At 45.5% G+C, this 14,994-nt stretch overlaps 1 protein-coding gene across 1 annotated transcript in view; it reads right to left on the bottom strand.

Annotated features, from left to right (window-relative positions):
• Nucleotides 1-13,905, bottom strand: part of RXFP1 (relaxin family peptide receptor 1) — a 548,429-nt gene extending 534,524 nt beyond the window's left edge. Inside the window, exon 1 of the mRNA XM_073576626.1 lies at nucleotides 11,726-13,905. The gene's annotated coding sequence lies outside the window, so the exon portion shown is untranslated. The remainder of the gene's footprint in view (nucleotides 1-11,725) is intronic.
• Nucleotides 13,906-14,994: the final 1,089 nt, after the last annotated feature.

Here is a 14,994-nt window from a genome sequence, read left to right as displayed (position 1 = left end):
CTGATCTATATGAGAATCTGCCTCCGGAGCTTATTTTAAATGAACTGGAGAGTAACCAGTGTGAGACATGTAGATCAGAAGAGAAGACTGTCAGCCATTACATGACTCACAATGGTAGCACCCACTTTCATTTAAAATAAGCTCTGGAGGCAGATTATCACGGTGATCTGTGTCGGGCCCAGAAATCTTAACAGCTCATTTGCATATTGGGAAAAATATGGATTACTCCGGAATATTGCACTGAATTGCAGATATCAAGGCATCAGTTTATTCAGCTTTCTATGACCTACATGGCTCTATAGATTGCTTAGGAGGGTAGATGCTACTGACAGATTCCCTTTAATTCTCTACGTAACATAACACTCTTAGGGTATGTGCACACGTTGCAGAAAATTTCTGCACAAAAACCGGAATCCCTTTCCCAGAAACCGCACCTATTTTTCCGCGGCGGTTTTTGTGCGTTTTTTGCGCGGTTTCGATGCGTTTTTGATGCGTTTTTTACCGTTGCGGTTTCTAAAAGCATGGGAGAAGCCTAAACCGCGGAAAAAAACACAAAATTAATGTGCATGCTGCGGTTTTTACCGCGATGCTGTTTTTTCGCGGTAAAAAACGCATCAATGTGCACAAAAAGGGCAAAATGCATAGAAATGACTGTGCACCTTATTTTTAGCGGTTTTATAGCGGTTTTATAGCGGTTTTATAGTGAAAACCGCGGTAAAAACCGCTAAAAAAACGCTGTGTGTGAACACAGCCTCAGAAATAAAATGTATCACTGCCAGACAAGAAGCTATCACACATAGGATCAGGTACAAAAAGGATCATTTATACACTCACTGAAATCTGTAGTGATGCTTCCCTTCTTTTCTAGTAGGAGGATCATATAAAGAAAATACAACAGATAAAGAAGATGTATTTCAGGTATTTCTGCACATTCCTGAAATGCTACAGATTAGATCTTGTTTTATAAAATGTTGCATTTTGCACTCTTTCCAATTAGACTAATCATAAATATATTGTACAGAAAGCATTAAATGCAACAAAAAAGTAAAACAAGTTCTTTTTTTGGTGGTATCTTTATTAGATTGTATGGTGACCTTTGACATTCAACACAAGTCTCTACTATAGTTCTACCATCAGAATCACCTCTTCTGTGAACTGCAGCTGATAGTAAAACAGGGAAACCACAGATAAATCAGACTTTGCAAAGGGTCCCTTTATAATCAACAGATAACATAAGTGTGAGACAATATGGAAAAAACTGCAACCTGCATTTTGCTGTTGGATTTGCTTTGTTCGGAAGTAGAAAATTAAATGGGAATTGTGCTCAATCTAAATCAAATATCAATAAATAAATTAGGGACCTGCTAAAAAATCTCATTGGTGTTTGCATAGCGTAGAAACGCCGGATAATCTTTGGTATACCAGAAATTAATTATACCAGAAGAGTTTAGATGTGAAGGGGAGATTGGAGACTGGTCTGTAGTTGTTTTTGCAGGATGGGGCGAGAGCGGGTTTCTTTAATAATGGAGTATATAAAAAACATAAATATATAGATGTTAGTGACACACACACATATAGGTATTTATATTACATAGATAGATAGATAGATAGATAGATAGATAGATAGATAGATCGATAGATCGATAGATAAATGGAAGAAAAGCCAGTAATTCAGCAGCCGCGGTAGTGTAAAATCACAGCAGAAACCGACAGGATAGAAGAGAGGGATTACATAAAGTAAATACAAATGGAATAGGTACATATATAGATGACAGTGACAAATGCAATTAGTACAGTGTGTGTACAAATTACCGGACATGTATTTAATTTAAAAAAGATTATTTTTCTGAAAAAATGGCGTAGGCTCCCACGCTATTTTCGGAACTAGCAAAGGGAAAGCCGACGACTGGGGGCTGATGTTTATAGCCTGGGAAGGGGTAATACCCATGAAGCTTCCCAGGCTATTAATATCAGCTCACAACTGTATACTTAGCCTTTACTGCCTATTAAAATGGGGGACCTCGCAACATATGACGTGGGGTCCCCCTATAATTAATAAACATCTCTTCCCACTTGTCCTGTAGCAGTGGCAAGTGAGGTAATAGTTGGGGGGCTTGATGTCTCCTTTCAAGCCCCAAAGTTAGTAATGGAGAGGCTTCAATAAGACACCCCCATTACTAACCCCATAGTCACATTGTAAGAAAACACAGACACCCAGAAAAAAGTCATTTAACATCTGGACCATGGGAACATGCCAGTGATGAGGTCACCGCAGTTCCAGCTCAGTGTCTTCACAGCAGATCACCGTGAGAATTTTTCTGTTTTTTGTTTCACCAGTGGTTTTCAGCCTGGACTGTCGCATTTTGGCACTGTTCAGGTTGAAAAATGTTTATCCCCCAGACATGTATTACTGCATGGGACAGAACGATGAACAGATATGGTATATTGTTGTTTTATTATTTTGCTTTTATTACAGGAGATCGAGGGCTTCGCTGGAATTAGATGAGGTCGTAAGTATGGTTTAATTGAGATTAAAGGAGTCTGTGTCTTTCTTTCAATTAAAGGACATCAACCCCCAACTATTGCCCCCACTTTCCTCTGCTACATAGCAAGTGGGAAGAGCGAGGCTAAGTGCCAGAATTGGCGCATTATAGAGATGCACCTTTTCTGGAGTGGCTGAGAGCTGATGTTTTTTGCCAGGGGGGCTAGTATCCATGGCCCCTTCCTAGGCTATTAATATTAATATCAGCCTGCAGCTGTCTGCACAGCCTTTGCTGGTTATTAATTATAGGGGGACCCCACATCATTTTTGGGGGAGTTTCCCATTTTAATAGCTAGTAAAGGTTAAGTATACAGTATACAGTTGTGAGCTGATATTAATAGCCTAGGAAGCTTCATGGGTATTACCCCCTTCTCAGGCTGTAAACATCTGCCCCCAGTTGTCGGCTTTCCCTCTGCTGGTTACAAAAATTGTACAGGAACCCACGCCATTTTGTTCAGAAAAATAATCTTTTATTAATTAAATACATGTACAGTAATTTGCACACACTGTACTAATTGTATTTGTCACTGACATCTATATATCTACCTATTACATTTGTATTTACTGTATGTAATCAATCTCTCCATCCAGCGGACATGCCCGCTGTCTTGGGGTCATACTTGACTCCGAGCTTTCATTTGCCCCCCACATCCAATAACTGGCTTGCTCTTGTTATCGGCACCTCAAAAACATTTCTAGAATTTGACCTTTTCTTACTTTTGACTCTGCAAAAACTCTTACTGTTTCTCTTATTCATTCTCGTCTGGACTATTGTAACTCTCTTCTAATCGGTCTCCCTCTTACCAAACTCTCCCCCCTCCAATTTGTCTTGAATGCTGCAGCCAGGATCATATTCTTTGACAATTGTTATACCGATGCTTCTACCTTGTGCCAGTCCCTACACTGGTTACCCATCCACTCCAGAATCCCGTACAAACTTATTACCCTCACCCACAAAGCACTCCACGGCTCAGCACCACCCTACATCTCCACCCTCATCTCAGTCTACCACCCTACCTGTGCCCTCTGTTCTGCTGATGATCTGAGGTTAGCATCCTCAATAATCAGAACCTCCCACTCCCATCTCCAAGACTATACACGTGCTGCACCAATTCATGAATGAATTGAATGAAATGAATGCACTTTCCAGGTCAATACGACTAGTCCCCAATCCCTACAATTTTAAGCATGCCCTAAAAACGCATTTATTCAGACTTGCCTACTGCCTCAACACATTAACCTAATCTATCCCTGTGTGGCACAGCCAAAAGTTTTACCATAACCAGGATCCACCGCATCATGTTCCCACATGCTTTATGCATCTATTAGCCCTCTGTGTCTGTACTGTTACACACTTAACATTATGGCTGGTCCGAACAATGAAGGCAACTGTTACCACCCACCTTTCGTGTTTACCTTTTTTCCTCATAGATTATAATCTTGCAAGCAGGGCCCTCATTCCTCTTGGTATCTGTTATGAGCTATGTGATTATTGTTATGCTGTAATGTCTATCGTCTGTACAAGTCACCTCTGAAATGTAAAGTGCTGCGGAATATGTCGGCGCTATAGAAATAAAATTATTATTGTTATCATTATTATCATCTCTTCTATCTAGTTGGCTCCTGCAGTGATTTTACAGAACACGGCAGATGAATTACCAGCTTTTCTTCTATCTATATGCAATAGAAATACATATATATATATATATATATATATACACATGTGTGTGTCACTGACAAATATATATATACATCTATTCTATGTGTATATATCTATTCTATCTATTCTATACCTTCAGTCAGCAGCCTCCAAACTCCTGTCCCTTACTTCATCCTTTGGACTTACTCAGTGGTCCTCCTCAGCCACCCACACAGATCAACACACATTAGACCTGGTCTTCACCCGTCTCTGCTCTCTTTCTAACTTCACCAACTCCCCTCTCCCTCTGTCTGACCATCATCTACTCACTTTCTCATCCCTGTCCTCCTCACCTGGCATCCATGTCCAGCAACATGCACACCCCCGCAGAAACCTTGCACATCTAGACACCCACGCGCTCTCTGACTCTATTCTACCACTGGCATCCATATCCTCACTCCATGACACAGACAGTGCCACTGCTTTCTACAATGCCACTCTCGCATCAGCTATTGACACGGTTGCCCCTCTCGTTCATGGCAGAATGCGACGTATCAACAGACAACCCTGGCACAATAACACCACTAAAAAGCTCCGGCAAGTATCCAGGATTGCAGAACGGCGCTGGAAGAAAACAAATTCGCAAGATGACTTCACCACATTCAAACAGGCAACACTCGATTTCAAATCTGCCCTCACCTCTGCTAAACAGGCCTACTTCACAACCCTCGTATCTTCCCTATCTTACAACCCAAAACAGTTATTCAAAACTTTTAACTCCCTCCTCCGCCCACCACTGCCTCCTCCAACCTCCCTCATTTCTTTAGAGGACTTTGCCACACACTTCAAAAACAAGATTGACCAAACAAGGCAAGTATTCATCACTCAACCACCACAACCCCTTTGTATACCAGACCAATGCCCAAACTCCATAACCTCACTCTCCAACATCACTGAAGGGGAACTTAATCGCCTCTTCTCCAAATCGCACATCACAACCTGTGCACTTGACCCCATCCCATCCCACCTCCTCCCCAACCTCATCACCACACTTATCCCATCCCTAACCCACCTCTTCAACCTATCACTAATGTCCGGTACCTTCCCTTCTGCTTTCAAGCATGCCACAATCACGCCTATCCTTAAAAAGCCAACCCTCGACCCAACCGCTATGTCCAGCTACCGCCCAATATCGTTGCTCCCATTCGCTTCCAAACTCCTGGAACAGCATGTCCACGCTGAACTTTCCACCCACCTATCATCTAACTCGCTCTTTGACAATCTACAATCTGGTTTCTGCCCCCATCACTCCACTGAGACAGCCCTGACCAAAATTACTAACGACATACTTACAGCCAAATCAAATGGACAATACTCTATACTCCTGCTTCTAGACCTGTTTGCTGCATTTGACACAGTTGACCACTGCCTCCTACTACAGATCCTCTCCTCCTTCGGCATCAAAGGCCTTGCCCTATCCTGGATCTCCTCATACCTTTCCAACCGCACATTCAGCGTCTCCCACTCCCACACCACCTCCTCATCCCACCCTCTCTCTGTTGGAGTCCCCCAAGGCTCTGTTTTAGGACCCCTACTCTTCTCAATCTATACACTTGGTCTGGGGCAACTCATAAAGTCCCACGGATTCCACTACCACCTTTATGCTGATGACACTCAGATCTACCTCTCTGGCCCAGACGTCACCTCTCTGCTGTCCAGAATCCCAGAGTTTCTATCAGCCATATCCTCCTTCTTCTCCTCTCGCTTCCTCAAACTCAATGTAGACAAATCTGAACTCATCATCTTTCCTCCATCTCACAGATCTTCTTTACCTGACCTAGCTATAACAATTAATGACATCACACTTTCCCCAGTACCAGAAGTCCGCTGTCTCGGAGTAACCTTTGACTCTGCCCTGTCCTTCAAACCACACATCCAAGCTCTTTCTACCTCCTGTCGCCTCCAGCTCAAAAATATTTCCAGAATCCGTCCTTTCCTCAACCCTCAATCTACTAAAATGCTTGTGCATGCCCTCATCATCTCCCATCTCGACTACTGCAACATCCTTTTTTGTGGTCTCCCTGCTAACACCCTCGCACCTCTCCAGTCCATCCTTAACTCTGCCGCCCGGCTAATTCATCTCTCTCCTCGCTACTCCTCCGCTTCTCCCCTCTGCAAATCTCTTCACTGGCTCCCATTCCCTCAGCGTATCCAGTTCAAATTACTAATTCTGATCTACAAGGCCATCTATAACTTGTCTCCCCCATATGTCTCTGAACTAATCTCCCGATACCTTCCCTCACGTAATCTCCAGTCCTCCCAAGACCTCCTTCTCTCCTCCACACTTATTCACTCCTCACCCAACCGCCTCCAAGATTTCTCCCAAATAGCCCCTATTCTCTGGAATTTTTTGCCCCAACAAGTCTGACTATCAACCACATTTGGATCCTTCAGACGGAACCTGAAAACCCACCTCTTCAAGAAAGCCTACAGCCTGCAATGACCCCGCTACCTCCTTCTCTCTCACCACTACCGGTGATATCACCTCAACCAACACCGGAACTGCTGCAACCACCAACCTACTGTCTCCTTCCCCACCATCCTGTAGCATGTAAGCCCGAAAGGGCAGGGTCCTCTCTCCACTCTGTATCAGTCTGTCATTGTAAGTTTGTTTACTGTAAGTGATATTTGTAATTTGTATGTAACCCCTTCTCATGTACAGCACCATGGAATCAATGGTGCTATATAAATAATAATAATAATAATAATAATAATAATAATAATACTACAGTAACTTGTCATTCTGTGATTATACTGTATTATACAAGGCAGATCATTTGCTGGCTTTTAATCTGTCTAGCTATCTAGCTATCTATGTGTGTGTGTATTATCTTTGAAAGCAATGTGCAAATGACAGAATTGTTGCATGTAAAAGCTCATGTTAAAATTGTATTGCAATCGGATAGCAATCACACTGCATTCGGATGTAAATCGGATGCTAGGTGGGAAAAATCGGATTGTACTCGCATAAAAAAGCATGACACTTGCATTACACTCGTCCGACTCTCCTGCATAAAATTGGACCAATTTTAAAATCGCTAGTGTGTCTCCAGCCTAACGTTATGTTCACACAGAGTTCACACAAATACTCCATAAAAACATCAAAAACCTTGGAAAATTCTTCTTAATGACTTAAAAGGGAAATCCACTTTGCTTTTTATATGAAGAGTTTATTGAGCATACATCTTCTGGAAAAAAGTGCATGGCACTTCTGCAAAGAGGATCTTGATGGAGACCACTTTAAACTAGGCATTGTTAAATCAAAACCCTATAAAAATATAGTCCTGGAAAAAAATCTTCAAGGCTGAAGATGGGAGAATTGATTCGTAGGACTCCAGTCCATCGGCCAGGTCAGTACTCCTAGACCACAGTATAGGCCTATGAATTTCCTTCCCTCCTGGAATTCCCAGCTCCTCTGATAACATCACATCAGTCTTGGCTGCTCAATATTGTATCATGACGTGAGCAAAGGGCTAAGTGCATTTGCAAGTCACTCATCCAGCCATCAAAGAATACTGACTTGGCCAGTAGACCTGGGTCTTGTCAATCGATTCCCACATCTCTTTTCTCATCTCTATTTAAAACCTCCTCAAAAATCTCCTTAAACATTCTACCAACTAATTGGAAAACAAAATGATTGGTGATGATGAGTGATCATACTCGATAATGCTCGTTACTCGGCCGAGCATCACTGTACTCGCGGTGCTCAGCGAGCACTGAGCATTTCCAGGATTATTCGGAGCTTGGGTCCCCGCCCTGCATGTTTGATGCTCTTTAGAGCACCAATCAACATGCAGGGATTGTCTGCCATACACTGTAATGCCGCAGCCTTATCAGACCAGGCGCCGCCCTGCTCGGCACTGTCAGCTCCGGACTCAGTCAGTGCAGGGAGAGTTTCTGCTGAGACAAGGAGAGATTTGTGATTTTATTAGTGAGTGTGGGTCTACCATTGTTAAACCCACATATCCAGCTAAACCAACAGTACTTCTAAGGACTAATTACAGGGTATATAGATTGAAGTTCTAGGTAGGCAGGGAGTGTATGTTGTTTTATAGATATCAGTAGCAGGCAGGCATTGTATGTGGCATACTTCACTGGATTCATCAAGAGGGTCCATTCCGTTACTGTCTGCTGCTGCCTATTACATATATTGACCGTATATACATAGCCCCAGGTATCAGTGGCTAGGAATATTTTTTTTGGCATCTTAATCCTCTTTATTTAATTCCAAAGCAATCCAGAGCCCACATTTTTTTTCTCCATTTGATTGTTGGGACTGCAGAATACAGCCAGATCCTTTTCATAGTACAGCGTGAAAATCCAGCTATTTTAAATGGGTTTGCCCATCCCAGCTGTCACATTTGAGTGCGCATAAAATTCTGCCATTTTTGTGGTACTGTAAATTTTTTTGGGAGTGTCTTATACAATTTCTTGACACCATTTTGCAGCCAAAAAAAATTTAGCTGCCAAACAAATATTTAGCTACAGGGCAGATATTTTACACTGGGTTTTGTCTGCCACACGGATCGCATATCATTACGCTCAAAATTGTGCCATTTCAGACCTCCATAGAATTGTTTTTCTTGTGTCTTAGCCTCCTTATTGACAGAATTTTGCTGGCCAAAAAAAAAATAAAAATACAGGCCAAATATTTGAAAGTGGGCTCTCTCCGTCAGATGCCTCATCTCTCTGTGGGCTACAAATTTTGGTATTTGAGGCCTCCATTCAACTGTTTTTGCTGTGTGTTGCACTAGTTCTTGACACTATTTTCCAGTAAAAAAATGAAAATACAGGCCACATATTTTACAGTGTAATATCTCCGTCACACGCCACATCTATCTGTGGGGTACAAATTGTGGCATTTGAGACCTCCATTCGACTGCTTTTGCTGTGTGTTACACTAGTTATTGACACAAGTTTGCTGAAAAAAAATTTGTTACCTACATAGATATTTGAAACTGGTTTTCCCGCACATATGCATATAATTTTGCTACAAATTTAGCCATTTGTAGTGAATGTGGAAAATATTATAGTCCATTTAAAATGGGCAAGGCGCATGGCAAGGGACGGGGAAGTGGACGTGATGGTGATGGTGCATGCAGAGGCCGAGGGTGTGGACAAGGTGAAATTGTGCCACAATAAACACCCACATCATCTCGCCCTACCTTCCTGTCCCAATTACTAGGGGACACAGCATCACAACACTTATTGAACATTGAACCCAGAGCAGTGTCAAAAGGTTGCTGGTTGGATAGCGGATAATGCTTCCAGTCACTTTGCCACCACCACCACCCTGTCTTCCACATGTTCAAGTCTCAGTAGCCGTGAGTCTGGACCACATATTCCTTACCCTGATCCTCCTTCCTCCCACCATGCTGAGTGCCTGGAGACAACTGTTCCCACACATGGACACTCCGAAGAGCTGTTCACTTTTCCATTTAGAGATTCGGGTCACTCGCCTGGTCCACTTGAAGCGGGGCAAGAGGAGATTGCCTGTAGCAATGCCCAAATATTTGAGCAGCCATGGTCACAAGAGGTGGACGATGATGAGACACATTTGCCAGAAAGTCTGGCGGAGGACCAGGGTGCGAAAGTGGAAGATGAGGTGGTGGATGATATAGTATCTGACCCAATCTGGCTGGAGGACATGCAGAGTGAGGACACAGGGGAAGGGAGGCTTAGCACCCCAACAGGCAGGAAGAAGCAGTATGGTGGACGCAGACAGAAGGCAGGCAACCATTTCACGTAACACCAACACAACGGAATTTGGCAGAACAACTGTTAGGTCTTCCCAAATCTGATTGTTTTTTTAAAGACTCTGCCGATAACCTCAAACAGGCCATTTGCACCACCTGCCATGTCCACAACAGCAGGGGTAGCACAATTACCATCCTGACCACCACGAGCATGATCAGGCACATGGCAGCAAAGCAAGCGACTTTGTGGGTCAAACCTCAGGCTCAAGGAACAGTGTCTGCAGGTAACACCACTGTTTCTTCCACTGTTTTGTGTGCAAGCCAATCTCTGTCCATGGTGCGAAGATGCCTCCCGCCCTGCATCTGTCATTGCTCCAGTGGCATAGCGTGGGGAGGTGGTCCACCCCAGGCGGCACGTGTGTGGGGGCGGCGCGGCAGCAGCAGCAATTCCTCTCCTCTGTGGGAGAAGCGCGGAGGCACAATGCAGCAGCAGCCGCCAGCAGGACCTGTCTGTGTGTCTCCACCGTGGGCGTGGCAGCGCCCTTCCAGCCCGGCGAACACCGCTGATGGCAGCTACCAACAGACTTGTCCTGGGTCGGGGGCCATCGATCAGGGCACCGGATCCACCTGCCCGCTTTTTGGTAAGAGGGCACAGGAGTGACTGCCTGACTGTGTACGTACAGTACATCCATTGTGTGCATGTCACATTGGCGTCTATGTGGGTGTGTGGTGTGGCACTGCCCTGGTGCGGGGTGGGCTCTGTGCTGACCCGGGCTGATGGACTCATCTGGCTACAAGGAATGAATAGTCTTATGGAATGGCCACCAGGATTATGGACTATGTGCCTGGGCAGGGACTGTAGATGTGTATGTGCCCACTGGGCACTGCCCAGAGATCTCTGCCCACCTGGTCCTGGGGTGTCACTGTAGATGTATATGCGCCCAAAGATCTCTGCCCACCTGGCGTCACTGTAGATGTATATGTGCCCACTGCCCAGAGATGTCTGCCCACCTGGTGTCACTGTAGATGTGTCCAGAGATGTTTGCCCACCTGGTGTCACTCTGTAGATGTGTATGTGCCCAGAGATGTCTGCCCACCTGATGTCACTGTAGAGATGTATATGTGCCCAGAGATATCTGTCCACCTGGTGTCACTGTAGATGTGTATGTGCCCAGAGATCACTGCCCATGTGGTGTCACTGTGTGCAGCAGGTGTATATTGTGTTCACTGACTGACTGATGGTTTCAATTGGCACTATATTTATCTGACATGACATCTTGACTCCTTTGCACTATTATTATGTGACTGCGTTCCACGCTAGAGTGTGTCATTTCATATGTCTTTAGTGCTGGTATAATCCTATAACTGTTTGAATAGGGGGATAACAACCTTCTTATCCCATTGCTCTAGACAGGTCATATACAACGCCTGGTGGATAATGGAAACTGGGCTAACCACTAATTCAGTGCACTGTTTGGTGTGAGGACCTACAGATACCATTAGATATTACTTACATGTGCTATAATCTGCCATATATGCCTACCTGCCTGAACACTTTATTTACCTGTGATTAATACCTGTGCACTTTAAGGCTGGGTCTGTTGTGTAATATAGTTGGTATTTGCCCAGCTAATAGAATATCGCTCAAATATATGGAATGACTATTGATTTGGGCTTGTTACTGTCACGTCTGCCATGTCTGTTTGTCTCAAGAACTCCTGGAGCAATGTGCATGCGCATGCTTTGTCTGCTGTCCTGCATGTCCCTTAGAGCAGTGTGCACACTCACCTCATGTCTGAGCTACAGGATGCCTGCGTTTCTGCTCTGCCTTCTGTGATCTTCTCGTCATGTCTGGAGTCCTTGATCATGTGACATTTCTTAAGATCCTGCACTGTCTGGTTCTGCAATCATCTCGTCATGTCTAGAATCCCGGATCATGTGTTCTTCCTAGGATCCTGCACTGGTTGGTTCGGTGATCATCTCGTCATGTCTGAAACCCTGATCATGTGACGTTTCCTAAGATCCTGCACTGTCTGGTTCTGCTATCATCTCGTCATGTCTAGAATCTCGGAAGTGCTCCCCTGGTCCTGACCTGAGGAGGAGGTGCTATGCCCTATATCAGGCCGCCTCTTCCTATGCTCAGGGCCTGATTATTGTGTTGCTTCCCTGCAAGGCTCTGGGTCTGTGGGGTTGCTCCCTCTATTCTGTGCCCTTGCACTTTGCTCTGTAGTGCGTCTCTGCACACGCTCCGTGCTCGTATTCCGCCTCTTGTCTTATGCCATGTCTTGTGTTGTCTCTCGTGCCATGTTTGTCTTTGCCTTGCTTTGCCTTGTAGTCCTTCTGCTGTTCTTTGTCTTAGTCTGTTTTGCTATGTCTCGCCTTAGCTATGCTTTGACTTGTAGTCCTTCCTTTGTTCTCTGCCTCGCCTGTTTTGCCATGTCTTGCTTTTGCTATGCTTTGACTTGTAGTCCTCCCTGTGTTCTCTGCCTTGCTATTCCTTGCTTTGTGTTCCTCCCTATGGTCTCAGTCTTTGCTTGCTCTGCCTCGCTCTCTCCTATGGTGCTCTGTAGTGCTCCCTGGCACACGCACCATTTCTCCTCTCCTTAGTCCTCGTTTCTTTGTCTAGTCCCAAGGTCTTTCCTTGGCCCGGCTCTGGGCTTCTGCCTACGCTCCGCTGCTAGACTCTGTCCTCGCTCTGACCTGGCTCTGTTTCTGCTTGTGTTCCTTGCCTTGTTCCCTGCCTTGTCCTTGCATTGAACCCCGGCGTGGGTTCCCCTTGGCCGTCTCCTGTGCCGTGGTAAGTGCCACGTGTTTGTGTACAGCCGTGTGCACTGGCCAGTGTGGCGTGCCCCCTGCGTGGCTCCTAGCATGCAGCCCTTCCTTGTGCCCTGCGTGGCTCCTAGCATGCAGCCCTTCCTTGAACCCTGGCGTGGCTCCTAGCACGCACCCTGCCTTGAACCCTGGCGTGGCTCCTCGCACGCACCCTGCCTTGAACCCTGGCGTCGCTCCTAGCACGCACCCTGCCTTGAACCTTGGCATGTCACTACACGCACTCTGTCTTGTACCTTGAACCTTGGCGTGTCTCTACACGCACTCTGTCTTATACCTTGTACCTTGGCGTGTCTCTACACGCACTGTCTTGTACCTTGTGCCTTGGCGTGTCTCTACACGCACTCTGTCTTATTCTATGCTTTGGCGTGGCTACACATGCACCCTGTCTCGTTTGTGAACCTTGACGTGTCCCCTACACACACACCTCGCTTTGAACCCTGGCGTGTCCCCTACACACGCACCTTGCCTTGCACCTAGTCTTGAACCCTGGTGTGTCCCCTACACACGCACCTAGCCTTGGACCCTGGCGTGTCCCCTACACACGCACCTAGCCTTGGACCTTGGCGTGTTCCCTAAACACGCACCCTGCTTGGATATCTGTCGTGCCTCCTTGCCTGAACCCTGGTTTGCCTGCCGGATGCCCGGAACCTGCCGACCGTTGCCAGAGGTCCGGAACCAGATGACTACGGCCTGATGTCCGGAGCTGACGTCCGCAGCCTGATCCCTGGACCCTGTCGGTTTGCCAGCAGTCCGGAGTCCGATGCCATCATGCCATTACCTGTGCCTAGGCGTGCCATCTGGCACGTACCATGTTATGGACCTCTGCGTGCTCACGCGCGCACCTCGCACGTTTTTGCTTGTTTACTCTGTATGTGATACTGTGTTATTCTAATGAAGATACCTTGCACCTACGTCTAGTCTCGTCTTGCTTCCTGCTCGTCTTTGTCGTCAGACACTCGTCTAGTGTCCCCTGAGCTGGCCGTCTGGTCCCAGCAGTCGTGGTGGCTCACCCCCTTGGTCTTGCCCCTGACACTCCCTGTATAGGGGGTGGAATCTCACAAGGTCAGCTCGCCCTCGGTGGGTGGGTGCCACGACCCAGAGGGTCCACTCAAAAAATGGGCTCAGCAGGAGCTGAGTCCGTCACAGTTACTACGCGTTAATCTATAACCTCGCCCTGTCAGACTGTACTGCCATTAATTTGTTGAGCATCACTCACATTGGATAAATTTTCTATGATACCGGTTTGTTGGATATAATCCAGGAGGAATTCTATCTAGCAAGTGCAGTTGACTATTGTCTTTAAAAATTTGTATTTACTGTTGGAATACTGCATTATTTCTCTTGTTACTGTAATTGATACCAAGTCATACCTGAATCCCTCCTTGATCACATTTTTAATTGATTTTATCTGTGTGTGTCCATGTATTTGTAAGTAAAATTGTTATATATTTTCACTATTTCCCTTATCTAGTTGTGTTCCCTCTCCCATATGTCAAAGTCTTTTTCTTATGGGATATGTGCTTTGTTTTTGACATGGTGAGCACCCACCCTTGATTATGATTCACTAGTAGTGCTCCTCTTTCATCCTCTTGAGTCCTGCATGTTGCCATACACTGGGGTTGTGCAGAGGTGCACAACCCCAATAGGTGAGTGACCATTTGGCCCTATACATACGCCCCTTCTCTTTGTTTTTTTTACATGCTGGTAATTAAAGATCATTGAAACACAGCCTGCGGAAACGTTGATGCGCATCCTGCCAAATTAGTTTGGCCTATGCTTGTATTTTCAAGAATCTTTGCGTGAGTTGTAAGTGAAGGCATCATAATGAAGAGAGTAAAAGAGAGCGGCGCGGCATTCCGTAAAAAGAAAAAAGCCAAAGAAGAGGAGGCAACAAAGAATAAAGGTGCGCTATTAAAGTTCATCCGAAGGACATCTACGCCTACAGCCGAAGTGGCGGAAACAAAAGACGACATTCATGCTGAGACTGAAGATGAAGTTGATATTGCTAATGTTGATACTGATACTGCCGAAGGCGCCATTGACAGTGTCGATGCTGCGGAAACAGTCGGTGATGCGGAAGATGGTGCGTGTGAAGTTGAAGCATTGGAAGGGCAACCACTAGAGTTGAGCGATACCGTCCGATACTTCAAAGTATCGGATCGGAATGGATCGGCCGATCTTAAAAAAAAAAAAAGTATCGGTATCGCCGATTCCGATACTGGAAG

This window comes from Dendrobates tinctorius, unplaced genomic scaffold (assembly GCF_039654945.1).
Source record: "Dendrobates tinctorius isolate UK_male_01 unplaced genomic scaffold, ASM3965494v1 ptg000008l, whole genome shotgun sequence".
Classification (NCBI taxonomy): Eukaryota; Metazoa; Chordata; class Amphibia; order Anura; family Dendrobatidae; genus Dendrobates; species Dendrobates tinctorius.
The sequence above is the reverse complement of the archived record's forward strand: the minus strand, read 5'-3'. Positions and strand labels throughout refer to the sequence as shown.